Raw genomic sequence first — 14,824 nt, 5'->3', positions numbered from 1 at the left:
CCTCCCTTTCTGCATCCTTTGACTCTCTATGTCCCCTATCCTCCAGGCCGGCTCGGTCCTCCCCTCCCGCTCCGTGGCTCGACGACTCATTGCGAGCTCACAGAACAGGGCTCCGGGCAGCCGAGGCGGAAATGGAGGAAAACTTTCACCTCCCTGCGGACCTGGCATCCTTTCACTCCCTCCTCTCTACATTTTCCTCTTCTGTCTCTGCTGCTAAAGCCACTTTCTACCACTCTAAATTCCAAGCATCTGCCTCTAACCCTAGGAAGCTCTTTGCCACCTTCTCCTCCCTCCTGAATCCTCTTCCCCCTCCCCCTCCTCCCTCTCTGCAGATGACTTCGTCAACCATTTTGAAAAGAAGGTCGACGACATCCGATCCTCGTTTGCTAAGTCAAACGACACCGCTGGTTCTGCTCACACTGCCCTACCCTGTGCTCTGACCTCTTTCTCCCCTCTCTCTCCAGATGAAATCTTGCGTCTTGTGACGGCCGGCCGCCCAACAACCTGCCCGCTTGACCCTATCCCCTCCTCTCTTCTCCAGACCATTTCCGGAGACCTTCTCCCTTACCTCACCTCGCTCATCAACTCATCCCTGACCAATGGCTACGTCCCTTCCGTCTTCAAGAGAGCGAGAGTTTGCACCCCTTCTGAAAAAACCTACACTCGATCCCTCCGATATCAACACCTACAGACCAGTATCCCTTCTCTCTTTTCTCTCCAAAACTCTTGAACGTGCCGTCCTTGGCCAGCTCTCCCGCTATCTCTCTCAGAATGACCTTCTTGATCCAAATCAGTCAGGTTTCAAGACTAGTCATTCAACTGAGACTGCTCTTCTCTGTATCACGGAGGCGCTCCGCACTGCTAAAGCTAACTCTCTCTCCTCTGCTCTCATCCTTCTAGACCTATCGGCTGCCTTCGATACTGTGAACCATCAGATCCTCCTCTCCACCCTCTCCGAGTTGGGCATCTCCGGCGCGGCCCACGCTTGGATTGCGTCCTACCTGACAGGTCGCTCCTACCAGGTGGCGTGGCGAGAATCTGTCTCCTCACCACGTGCTCTCACCACTGGTGTCCCCCAGGGCTCTGTTCTAGGCCCTCTCCTATTCTCGCTATACACCAAGTCACTTGGCTCTGTCATAACCTCACATGGTCTCTCCTATCATTGCTATGCAGACGACACACAATTAATCTTCTCCTTTCCCCCTTCTGATGACCAGGTGGCGAATCGCATCTCTGCATGTCTGGCAGACATATCAGTGTGGATGACGGATCACCACCTCAAGCTGAACCTCGGCAAGACGGAGCTGCTCTTCCTCCCGGGGAAGGACTGCCCGTTCCATGATCTCGCCATCACGGTTGACAACTCCACTGTGTCCTCCTCCCAGAGCGCTAAGAACCTTGGCGTGATCCTGGACAACACCCTGACGTTCTCAACTAACATCAAGGCGGTGGCCCGTTCCTGTAGGTTCATGCTCTACAACATCCGCAGAGTACGACCCTGCCTCACACAGGAAGCGGCGCAGGTCCTAATCCAGGCACTTGTCATCTCCCGTCTGGATTACTGCAACTCGCTGTTGGCTGGGCTCCTGCCTGTGCCATTAAACCCCTACAACTCATCCAGAACGCCGCAGCCCGTCTGGTGTTCAACCTTCCCAAGTTCTCTCACGTCACCCCGCTCCTCCGCTCTCTCCACTGGCTTCCAGTTGAAGCTCGCATCCGCTACAAGACCATGGTGCTTGCCTACGGAGCTGTGAGGGGAACGGCACCTCAGTACATCCAGGCTCTGATCAGGCCCTACACCCAAACAAGGGCACTGCGTTCATCCACCTCTGGCCTGCTCGCCTCCCTACCACTGAGGAAGTACAGTTCCCGCTCAGCCCAGTCAAAACTGTTCGCTGCTCTGGCCCCCCAATGGTGGAACAAACTGTCTCACGACGCCAGGACAGCGGAGTCAATCACCACCTTCCGGAGACACCTGAAACCCCACCTCTTTAAGGAATACCTAGGATAGGATAAAGTAATCCTTCTCACCCCCTCCCCCTTAAAAGATTTAGATGCACTATTGTAAAGTGGCTGCTCCACTGGATGTCATAAGGTGAATGCACCAATTTGTAAGTCGCTCTGGATAAGAGCGTCTGCTAAATGACTTAAAGGTAATGTAAATGTGGAGGCTCCTCAGAGGAGGAAGGGGATGACCATCCTCCTCAATTTCATAAAAATTAAAATAGTGAAATATTAAAAGTTATCCTTTTTAGATAAAACTATACTAAATACATTCTAATGTCACCAAATAATTTATTAAAACATTGTTTTGCAGGGTAACACCAACTAGCTTTTGTCCTCCTCTGGGTATATTGACTTCAATACAAAACCTAGGAGGCTCCTGGTTCTCAGCCTCTTCCATAGACTTACACAGTAATTATGACAACTTCCGGAGGAAGTCCTCCAACCTATCAGAACTCTTGCAGCATGAACTGACATGTTGTCCACCTAATCAAAGGATCAGAGAATGAATCTAGTACTGAAAGCATAAGCTACAGCTACTTACGACTGCAGTGCATAAAATGTGGTGAGTAGTTGATTCAAAGAGAGAGAAAGACAATAGTTGAACAGTTTTGAACAAATTCATTTCTTCCTAAATTAAGAAGCAAGAGAGAGAAAGAGAGAGCGAGAGATAGAGAGAGATTGAGAGAAAGATAGAGATAGCTATAATTGGTAGTATTTTTTTAAACCTTAACTTTCACTTAGCTTGTTGAATGCAGTTAGCTAGTTTAGCCTACACCCGGCTCAAAAGGAGAGGAATGCTATGGCTATCCAACACTGGAACTCTTCCAAGTCAAGGTAATCTTTTGGCAGTGGTGGAAAAAGTACCCGAGATACCGTGATAAAAAATTACTCAAGTAAAAGTGAAAGTCACTGAGTAAAATAATACTTGAGTAAAAGTCTAAAAGTGTTTTGTTTGACATATACTTAAGTATCAAAAGTAAATGTAATTGCTAAAATGTGCTTAAGTATCACAAGTAAAACTACAAGTACAGGACCCATTTTATATTTATTTATTTAATTTATAGATAGCCAGGGGCTCAGTCCAACACTCAGACATAATTTACAAATGAAGCGTGTGTTTAGTGAGTACGCCAGATCAGAGGCAGTAGGGATGACCAGGTGTTCTCTTTATAAGTGTGTGAATTAGACCATTTTGCTGTCCTGCTAAGCATTCAAAATGTAACGAGTACTTTTGGGTGTCAGGGAAACTGTATGGAGTAAAAAGTACATTATTTTCTTTAGGAATGTAGTGAAGTGATAGTAAAAGTTGTTAAAAATGTAAATAGTAAAGTACAGATACCACAAAAAAACTACTTAAGTAGTACTTGAAAGTATTTTTACTTAAGTACTTTACACAACTGGCTTTTGGTTTTATTAAATTATTGCCACCGGGACCCGCCACTATAACTGCTAAACTGCTTTCTGACGGTACTCTACTGCATGATTGTAGCGAGTTTACTAATGTGTTTTTTCTAGTAGCTATGTTGACTATGAGACAACAATGTAGGCTGTGTGTAGCGGTTTGCAGTATGATTGTTTGGCTTGGAAAGTTTGATTTGCCTGCTCAAGGTCCGCAAGCGAAGGGAAAAGGTGAGATGAGGAAAGCGAGTAGATAGTTGCGAGAAGGAATTATACTGTGTATACTAGCAAAGTGAGCAAAGTGATCAGGTTTTTTATGTGGCTGCAATGAAAGTGAACTTTGTTTGTGTGTGATCGGGGTGTATTCAACCCGCCGATTCTGCTGAAAAAAATTCTTAAACGGACGCAAACGGAACAAAACGGGGATAAACATAACTGAAAATGTTCAATAGAAACTCTAATTTGCAACTGTTGGACTAATGATTACACCCTAGATCAGCTAGAGTGCAAGGCTGTAATCGAATGTGTCAATGTCTGTCACTTTGATTACTCAAATTTCTCTTGATCTGTGCACCTACGTTGTAAACGTTCATTCATCGGCTAGGTTGTAGCAACCTCATGATGGGTACGGGGAACATTTGTGCATTAACCTATCGATGTTACATTGAGCTGGGTGAATGGAATATGAATGACAGTCATCCTATATGCTGTAATAGGAATGAGGCCATGCTCATGAAATATAAATCATCCATTTTAAACGGCACCGACTGCCAGTGATGTCTGTCTGTGGTGTGTGTGTGTGTGTGTGTGTGTGTGTGTGTGTGTGTGTGTGTCTGTGGTCTGTGTGTGTGTGTGTGTATGTGTCTGTCTGTGGTGTGCGTGCGTGCGTGCGTGTGATGTGTTCTGCTGGGTAATAGTATGCTTGTCCCAAATGTATTCCTCTCTCGCACACTTATCTGATCTTGCCCTAAGTCATGCCTCTCTACAGCTCCCACTGGAGGCTCAACCCACACACACACACACACACACATGGAGAAAGAGGGGGCCCAGTTTAAAGACTGTTCTCTTTTTAAGAAGTTGTCAAACCGGTTCTCCCCAGTCCACTCTGCAGAGAGACGAGGCATTGTCCAAGGATTGTGTTGTGCCTGAGAGGAACAGACAAAATAGTTAGGCAAAGAGAGTCTGAAAAGATCAAAGACATTAAGTGTGGCCTCAAACTATACACACACACACACACACAGAGACACACATGCTGACACACACCTCCAGCAATACAGCTGAGACTTGTGTTTTTTTTAAACCTTAGGACACAGGTCATATCTGACAGACAGAGCTACAACTTTACTTCACTTGCATTCTATTATATTCTTTTTCATTTAGGCAGTTGGGACAAAACTTTGACGGGAAGAAGCATGTAAAGTGTGTGTGATTTAGGTAGTCTCCTCAGTGTTTAACCCTGACATTCTGAATAAAGGTTGTTTCAGGGGGCGGCCCACCAGGAAGTCGAGGATCCAGAGATTTACAAGAACTTTGGGGCGTGCCAGTCATTGCTCAAGTGTGAAGAAGTGTTTACTCAAGGTGGGTCAAGACCAGTTCGTCTAGGGTCACAGTCTAGTACTAGGTTATGATTTTGTCCTTAGTTGGGTCACAACCTTGGGGTACAACCATGTTGTTATGAGCTCATCACCGACTCCACTGGCCCACTCTGTAGTATGGGTAAGCATATGTTGTTCTCACACCCTGGAATGAATGTACAGTTGTGCATAAGCTCTGGGCATTCTGCATACTGCATGCCTAAGCTCCATATGATCCGTATGACAGACCCTGGACACGTGTGTCTAAGCTCCAAATGACAGGGGGAGGATTAACAGAGGAAGTTCCCCGTCTCAGTGGGCAGACACAGCTGCTCTGGGCAGACACAGCTGCTCTGGGCAGGAGGAGGCACACAGTTCTCCCTACATGGAGGGGCACCAGCTATAGAATTAGGACCAAATAGAACAGACATTCCAATTCACTGCAATGTTCTACTGTGGCAAACTCGATCCAAACATTAAGGCAGAGGCCATTTATGCGAGGGAGATCTATCTCTAATTTCATAGGGAAGAACTCAAAACATAAATGGTTACATGTCCCTTATAGAGTGGGAGGTGATAATACAATCATATTGTTTACACAACAGTTATTTGATACAAGCAACAGTTCCAGAACACAATGGCCTTGTGTAAGGGTGCAGACATAACAGGAGCCTATGAAAGGCATAACATCACAGTCCATCGAAGAACAATAGCGCAACCCTTGAGAAGTTATAACGGCTCACCAACAGCAGTTCCATAATACGTGGAAAGGCTATGTTACTGTGCATTTAGGACCATGTTCGTTATATACATTATCTTTCTGTGGGACCAGGTTAACTTAACTCTACAGTCTTTTCGTTCAAATGGGGACAAGGAGGATTAAGTGTAAAAATCAAACACATATGCTCACATGCGGAAACGCACACACTCCCACATGGTAGGCGGTGTGAGGAATGCAGGTGATATGAACATCATGTGTGACCGTCTGCTTGGGATTAGCTTGTCTTACCAGAGGTGGGTCTGTCCATACCCCCGTCCGTTCGAGATAGAGATCGTTCTCTACTCATCAGCAAATGTTGCAGACAATAAATATACCAGACACTCACAGTCCAAGTGTGCATAGGATTTATGTGTGTCTGAGTATGTGTTAGTCAACCTGTGAAATCACACCTACCTGGGACTGCCCTGCCCTAGACCTCAGGAATCCTTGGTCTCCATGGTGACCAGTGGAATCCTTGGTCGTGGCAGTGTCTGGACATTCCAAGGGACTTGTGCGGGAAGGTACAGATTAAAAACCTGAGAGAGAGAGAGAGAGAGATGTAGACAGGCTGTAGACAGGATGTAGGGTGTGGCGGTTGATGGGATAAGCTCTCCATCCAAGTCATAGCGAGGACACACCTCCCTGATCTGACTATGTTAAGAGTGCAGAACCTGTGGGCAAGTTGAGGCAGGTGTGAGGGTCTGACAAGTCAACCGACACACATTCACTCATCCCTCTGTCAGAACACACTCACACCCACACACTCGCTCCAGGAAGGCACACAATGCACAGTCACAGCCAAGGGGAGCATCCAGGTCATTACCTGTAAGAACATGAGGAGGTGACCAGTGTGTGTGTTTGTGTGAACATGTGTTTGTGTGTGTGTGTATGAAGAGGAGACCAGCGGAATCAGGTTGACTGTTGCTACCCATAACATTTAGCCTGCAAAGACCTCGTCTCTAAGGGGTGTGTCCAGACCACATGCTTTGTCATGGGATCCTTTGAAGTGAGAGCATTGTCATTAGTAAACTCAGTGAAAGTAAGTTACTGTAAGTTCCTTAAAGCGGCACTGCAGTCAGAAACGTGTTTCCCTGTTTTTACATTTCTACATTATGAGGTCAAAATAACACTCGGAAATTGTGAAAATGATGATAATGCTATTTTTGTGTTAAGAGCTGTTTGAAAATAAATCCTGTAATTTCAGCATGTTCAGGTGGGATGGAGTTTTTGGCCAAGATGATGCCATAACAATCTGATCGGATTATTCTTTTATTTGCATATGTATCCTCTTACTTTTAAGGGGTACGCGGGGTAGGCTCTAGAGTCTAAATGACCCTATCCGCCAATAAGGTTTGTGAATTTAAATATATAAAAATGTCTATCAACACGCCCACATTTCAATAGAAAAAGGAGGCTCAGGGAAATCAATTTGGAGTCATTTTAATGAAATATACACACACAGTGATTTGTCAGACATAGCATAGCATTTTCACAATTATTTTAAAATAAGTAAATAATAATAAAATAAAAAAGACTGCATGTGGGCTTTAATACTTGAACTGATCATTACTCATTGGGTATCTATTATTACTTTATTATTACATGTTTTACTTTTCATTATTTGTCTATTTTCTTTCTCTCTACATTGTTGGGAAGTAAGTATTTCACTGTTAGTCTGCACCTTGTTTACGAAGCATGTGACTAAAACACTTTTATTTGACTCCCTTCAAACTAATTAACAGTCATTCTGACTGCAACATTCTAACAGTGTAATTAATATATTTCATATATCGCAAAAATAATTATTTGGTTGTGTTTGGTCGAAGGAATTATCCGTAGAGCTCCGAGGGAGGATTATGTCGAGGCACAGATCTGTGGAAGGGTACCAAAAAAATGTCTGCAGCGTTGAAGGTCTCCAAGAACGGTGGCCTCCGTCATTCTTAAATGGAAGAAGTTTGGAACTTCCTAGAGCTGGCTGCCCAGCTAAACTGAGCAATCGGGGGCGAAGGGCCTTGGTCACTGAGGTGACCAAGAACCCAATGGTAACTCTGACAGAGCTCCATAGTTCCTCTGTGGAGATGGCAGAACCTTCCAGAAGGACAACAATCTCTGCAGCACTGCACCAATCAGGCCTTTATGGTAGAGTGGCCAGACGGAAGCCATTCCTCAGTAAAAGGCACATGACAGCCTGCTTGGAGTTTGCCAAAAGGCACCTAAAGGACTCTCAAACCATGAGAAACAAGATTGTCTGGTCTGATGAAACCAGGATTGGCTCTTTGGCTTGAATGCCAAATGTTATGTCTGGAGGAAACCCGGCAACATCTCTACGGTGAAGCATGGTGGTGGCAGCATCATTTCTGGAGGAAACCCGGCAACATCTCTACGATGAAGCATGGTGGTGGCAGCATCATCATGTCTGAAGGAAACCCAGCAACATCTCTACATTGAAGCATGGTGGTGGCAGCATCATGCTGTGGGGATGTTTTTCAGTGGCAGGGAATGGGAGACTAGTCAGGATTGAAGGAAAGATGAAAGGAGCAAAGTACAGAGAGATCCTTGATGTTTTTGCTTTGTCATTATGGGGTATTGTGTGTAGATTTATGAGGGGGGGGACTATTTAATACATTTTAGAATAAGGCTCTAATGTAACAAAATGTGGAAAAAGTCAAGGGGTCTGAATACTTTCCGAATGCACTGTGTCGATATGACAGCAGTCAATTATTGTCAGTGTTTGCTGCTCTGTACAAACGATCGCGTGACATGGTTTCTCCAAAGAAAGGTAGGCTAGGCTATCCCATACATTTTGTGCTGATAATCAGCCTGTACCATTGTCACCGACTTGTTCTATCCAAATGGTACTGTCCCGTCCTCGCTCCTGTCTCACCGCTTCATTTGGTGTCTCGTGCCTCAGAGGTCTAAGGCACTGCATCTCAGTGCTGGAGGCGTCACTACAGACACCCTGGTTCGAATCCACAACCGGCCGTGATTGGGAGCCCCATACGGTGGCGCACAATTGGCCTAGCGTTGTCCGGGTTTGGCCGATGTAGGAAGTCATTGTAAATAAGAATTTGTTCTTAACTGACTTGCCTAGTTAAATAAAGGTAAACTTTTTAAAAATGTAAATGGTGGTAGCCCGGTTCAGCTTTTTTGTGCAATATGCCTCGAAGGTGTAGGCTGTGGCTCAGAATCAGAAGAATAATCATCAGAAAGGTCCTGATTAATTTCTTCCCCACCATCTGTGTCGTTTTCATTCAGATTTTGTCAATTACACACGCTCTCACTGTGTGCTCCAAGTAGACTAGTGTAGGCTGATAAAACTTGGACTGCTGTTCTTCATTCACAATTGGTGATTACATAATTGTGCATCATTCGCCTCCGCTCACTCATCAAGTCACTCATCAAGTTAATTTATCTCATCTGTTGTTATATGTGTGACATTTATTTTGGTAGGCCTCTAGTTTCGGTTCAGTTTTGAGACAATTATCGGGGGGATTATCAACTGGGCACAGCACTTTAATGTCAGGAGAAGGAGCGGAGCAGGAGAAGGAGCGGAGCAGGCTCTACTGTCAGGAGAAGGAGCGGAGCAGGCTCTACTGTCAGGAGAAGGAGCGGAGCAGGCTCTACTGTCAGGAGAAGGAGCGGAGCAGGAGAAGGAGCGGAGCAGGCTCTACTGTCAGGAGAAGGAGCGGAGCAGGCTCTACTGTCAGGAGAAGGAGCGGAGCAGGCTCTACTGTCAGTAGAAGGAGCGGAGCAGGCTCTACTGCCAGGAGAAGGAGCGGAGCAGACTCTACTGCCAGGAGAAGGAGCGGAGCAGGCTCTACTGCCAGGAGAAGGAGCGGAGCAGGCTCTACTGCCAGGAGAAGGAGCGGAGCAGGCTCTACTGCCAGGAGAAGGAGCGGAGCAGGCTCTACTGCCAGGAGAAGGAGCGGAGCAGGCTCTACTGCCAGGAGAAGGAGCGGAGCAGGCTCTACTGCCAGGAGAAGAAGCGGAGCAGGCTCTACTGTCAGTAGAAGGAGCGGAGCAGGCTCTACTGCCAGGAGAAGGAGCGGAGCAGGCTCTACTGCCAGTAGAAGGAGCGGAGCAGGCTCTACTGCCAGTAGAAGGAGCGGAGCAGGCTCTACTGTCAGTAGAAGGAGCGGAGCAGGCTCTACTGTCAGTAGAAGGAGCGGAGCAGGCTCTACTGTCAGTAGAAGGAGCGGAGCAGGCTCTACTGTCAGTAGAAGGAGCGGAGCAGGCTCTACTGTCAGTAGAAGGAGCGGAGCAGGCTCTACTGCCAGGAGAAGGAGCGGAGCAGGCTCTACTGCCAGGAGAAGGAGCGGAGCAGGCTCTACTGCCAGGAGAAGGAGCGGAGCAGGCTCTACTGTCAGTAGAAGGAGCGGAGCAGGCTCTACTGTCAGTAGAAGGAGCGGAGCAGGCTCTACTGCCAGGAGAAGGAGCGGAGCAGGCTCTACTGTCAGTAGAAGGAGCGGAGCAGGCTCTACTGTCAGTAGAAGGAGCGGAGCAGGCTCTACTGCCAGGAGAAGGAGCGGAGCAGGCTCTACTGTCAGTAGAAGGAGCGGAGCAGGCTCTACTGCCAGGAGAAGGAGCGGAGCAGGCTCTACTGTCAGTAGAAGGAGCGGAGCAGGCTCTACTGCCAGGAGAAGGAGCGGAGCAGGCTCTACTGTCAGTAGAAGGAGCGGAGCAGGCTCTACTGTCAGTAGAAGGAGCGGAGCAGGCTCTACTGCCAGGAGAAGGAGCGGAGCAGGCTCTACTGTCAGTAGAAGGAGCGGAGCAGGCTCTACTGCCAGGAGAAGGAGCGGAGCAGGCTCTACTGTCAGTAGAAGGAGCGGAGCAGGCTCTACTGCCAGGAGAAGGAGCGGAGCAGGCTCTACTGCCAGGAGAAGGAGCGGAGCAGGCTCTACTGCCAGGAGAAGGAGCGGAGCAGGCTCTACTGTCAGTAGAAGGAGCGGAGCAGGCTCTACTGTCAGTAGAAGGAGCGGAGCAGGAGAAGGAGCGGAGCAGGCTCTACTGTCAGAAGGATGCGCAAAAACATTCAAAAACGTACACGCCCTCCTTAAACTGTTGATAACTCCAGTTCTGTTTTTGATATTACAATTCTAGCAACGGCAGTGTGTTATGTAGACTTATATAGGAATAGTCAAGGACAGAGGGGGCATGACTTAAAAAACAGCAGAGTAATAAAACAATTCAATTCATGAGCAGTCCAAATGACTGCTTTGGTGGTTCTAGTGTTAAGACAGGAGGCTGGGGTTATTACAGGGTGTGGTTAGAGACAGAGAAGATTTACGCCTGGCAAAACAAGTCATAGTGATAGATTTAAGAAGGGTTGGGGACACAGCAAGTAAGGAAGTATGTGGATGAGGAAACAAATATCATATACACATACATATGTTCAGCCTCACACAAACACATATGCGCATAGGCACACACACGCACATGCACGCACACACACACACACACACACACACACACACACACACACACAAATGTTACCGGGCCCTAATTGGTGCTCGTTGAGGCACATTTCTCACTGTCACATGATGCTAATGTACAGTTAACCCTCAGGAATGCAGGCAGTGTGTGTGTGTGCGTCTCTGTGTGTTTTTGTGCGCATATGTGTGTAGGGCTGCGTGTAAAGTAGAATCGCCTGACCAGAATGAAGGGAAGATCCTGTCTTAAAGTAACTGTCCAGTTATAAGCTCATATTCTGTTTGCGCATAACTAAATCATGTTGTTGACTCGTCCTTTACTTGTTGTGGCCAGAGCATTAATTAGAGAAGAAACTCAGTAAAACCTCATCTCAGACTTGTTTTTGAAACAAACCGTTTAAGAAAACACATGAAATTCGATTGGATAATGACATCATCCTCTCAGGCCCGAATGTGATTGGCCCATCAGCTTTTTACTTTCTTTTTTAAAAAACAAATTCTCAGGTGGGAAGAAGGATCCTTCTCGAGACTAGAGGTGACTCGGGCTCAGGAGTGCACACTCACTACACACAATCAAGCTAGCTAGCAAGCCAATCAATCCACAGCTGGTGTTAGCAATAAAGACTAAGCCTATGCAACAACTATCTTGCCAGTTACTTCTATTTCAAAATATGTGATTTGTAAGAGTGGCCTGCTGGCTGTTTGGAAGCACTCAGCTAACGTTAGCATGCTAACATTAGCTATTGCTGCTAGCTGGCTAACCAACAAGAAACCAAGTCAGATCCTCCAAGCAATAACCATCTCGCCATTCCCTTCTATTTGAAACCCTTTGTTTCTAGCCTAGCTAAACGTGTTATGTCAAGAGAAACCTTGTTAAATTGTTGACTGATATACAGTAGGTAGCAGCAGTAGCTAGCTAGATAGCTTCACGGTACAGTGCCTTCAGAAAGTATTCACAACCCTAGTCTTTTTCCACATTTTGATGTGTTACAGACGGAATAAAAAATGTACTAAATTGAGATTTTGTGTCTGGCCTACACACAATACCCCATAATTTCAAAGTGGAATTATGTTTTTAGAAATGTTTACGAATAAAAAATGTTTGGCACGCCTAAATACGTTCAGGACAAGAATGTGCTGAATAAATTGCATGTACTCACTCTGTGTGCAATAATAGTGTTTAACATGATTTTTGAATGACCTCATCTCTGTACTCTATAAATACAATTATCTGTAAGGTCCCTCAGTCGAGCAGTGAATTTCAAACACAGATTTATCCACAAAGACCAGGGAGGTTTTCCAATGCCTCGCAAAGAAGAGCAGCTATTGGTAGATGGGTAAAAATAGAACAAGCAGACATTGAATCCCTTTGAGCATGGTGAAGTTATAAATTACACTTTGGATGGTGTATCAATAAACCCAGTCACTACAAAGATACAGGCGTCCTTCCTAACTCAGTTGCCAGAGAGGAAGGAAACCGTAGCTGTAATCGCTGCCAAAGGTAATTCTAGCATGTATTGACTCAGGGGTGTGAATACTTATGTCAGTGAAATATTTCTGTATTTCATTTTCAATAAATGTGCTAAAATTTCTACAAACATGTTTTCACTTGGTCATTATGGGTTATTGTGTGTACTGTAGATGGGTGAAGAAAAAAACGTATTAATCCGTTTTGAATTCAGGCTGTAATACAACAATATGTGGAATAAGTCAAGGGGTATAAATACTTTCTGAAGGCAGTGTTATGCTGTTATAGTAAAGTACTCCAGTAGTTCCATCGTGCGTCCTGAATCCATCCATACTATTTGACTTGGTGCAGCCAGGCTCAGGCAGTCTGCCCCAGTGCCCTCACTTGGGAACTCATTTCAATATCTAACTGTATGTGCATCTCATTGGCTGAGCTGTCAAATATATATTTTGTTACCAGTACACGCCCAAACCACTCTGTTGTTTCCTAACAGGCCAAGCATAGCCAAGAGAAAAGCTGCTTTTTAATATCCTTAATTTAAAAAATTTGGAAGGACATCTATTTAATTCATATTGTAATTCATTTTAGGTCATCTAAAATCTACAACACTGGACAGATACTTTAAATCACTGGAACTAGGCATATTAACTTTCATCTTCCACTGGTGGTGAGGGTAGGCAACAACACATCCACCACGTTGACCCTCCTCTTGTACTCCCTGTTCACCCACGACTGCTTGGCCGCGCACGACTCCAACACCATCATTAAGTTTGCCGATGACACAACGGTGGTAGGTGGCCTGATCACCGACGATGATAAGACAGCCTATAGGGAGGAGGTCAGAGACCTGGCAGTGTGTTGCCAGGACAACAGCCCCTCCCTCAACGTCAGCAAATCAAAGGAGGTGATCGTGGAATACAGGAAAAGGAGGGGCAAGTACGCCTCCATTCACATCGACAGGGCTGAAGTGGAGTGGGTCGGGAGCAACGACTTAATCAGTGTCCACATCGCTGAGGATCTGGGACCAAAAGGCTCCAGAACAGCTTCTACCCCCAAGCCATAAGACTCGTGAACAGTTCATCAAATGGCCACACAGACTATTTGTATTGACAGCCTTTTATATTTTGGACTGACTCTCTTACACTGGCTCTATGTGAACTCACTACCCACACATGCTACACTGACTCTCTTACACTGGCTCTATGTGAACTCACTACCCACACATGCTACACTGACTCTCTTACACTGGCTCTATGCGAACTCACTACCCACACATGCTACACTGACTCTCTTACACTGGCTCTATGTGAACTCACTACCCACACATGCTACACTGACTCTCTTACACTGGCTCTATGTGAACTCACTACCCACACATGCTACACTGACTCTCTTACACTGGCTCTATGCGAACTCACTACCCACACATGCTACACTGACACTCCAACACACGCACGCTCACACACATGCCTATTGACACCACACACACTCACACAGACGCACTTTCCCACTCTTCACATACACTGCTGCTCCCCTGTTTATTACCTATCCTGATTGCCTAGTCACCTTTTACCCCTACCCACATGTACAATTACCTCAACTACCTCGTACCCCTGCATATTGAATCAGTGCTGGTACTCCTTGTATATAGTCTCGTTGTTGTTACTTTGTGCTACTATTTCCTTTTTTATTCCTTACTTTCTAACTCTGCATGGTTGGGGAAGGGCTCGTAAAGTCAGCATTTCACAGTGAAGTCTACACCTGTTGTATTCCGCGTGTGTGACAAATGAAAGGTGATTTGAATCTCACAGTGTGTGTTTGTCCTTCCCTTGGTTTACAGCCCCCTGAAACATGAAGAAAAAGGGGCCAGAGAGAAAACAACACAGAGGAGAGAATCTGTTCCAACATGCAGAGCGAGAGAAAAACAGGGTGAAAGAAAGAATTCCACTAATCGCAATCCAAAAACCTCACCCCGCCCCTCCCTTACCCTGCAGTTACTCCTCCCTCTCCCTCCCAAAACCCACCCTAACCCTTCCCTATTTCTCCCCCCCAAAAATCAACGTTCCTCCCTCAAGTCATCCCAGCCAAACCCAACCCTACTCCTCCCTGTCCATCTCACCCTTTCTCTCTCACCTCTCTCCCCCTCACAGGTCGACACAAACACACAATTCTCCTCAAACACGATGGC

This window comes from Oncorhynchus nerka, linkage group LG20 (assembly GCF_034236695.1).
Source record: "Oncorhynchus nerka isolate Pitt River linkage group LG20, Oner_Uvic_2.0, whole genome shotgun sequence".
Taxonomy (NCBI): domain Eukaryota; kingdom Metazoa; phylum Chordata; class Actinopteri; order Salmoniformes; family Salmonidae; genus Oncorhynchus; species Oncorhynchus nerka.
The sequence above is the reverse complement of the archived record's forward strand: the minus strand, read 5'-3'. Positions refer to the sequence as shown.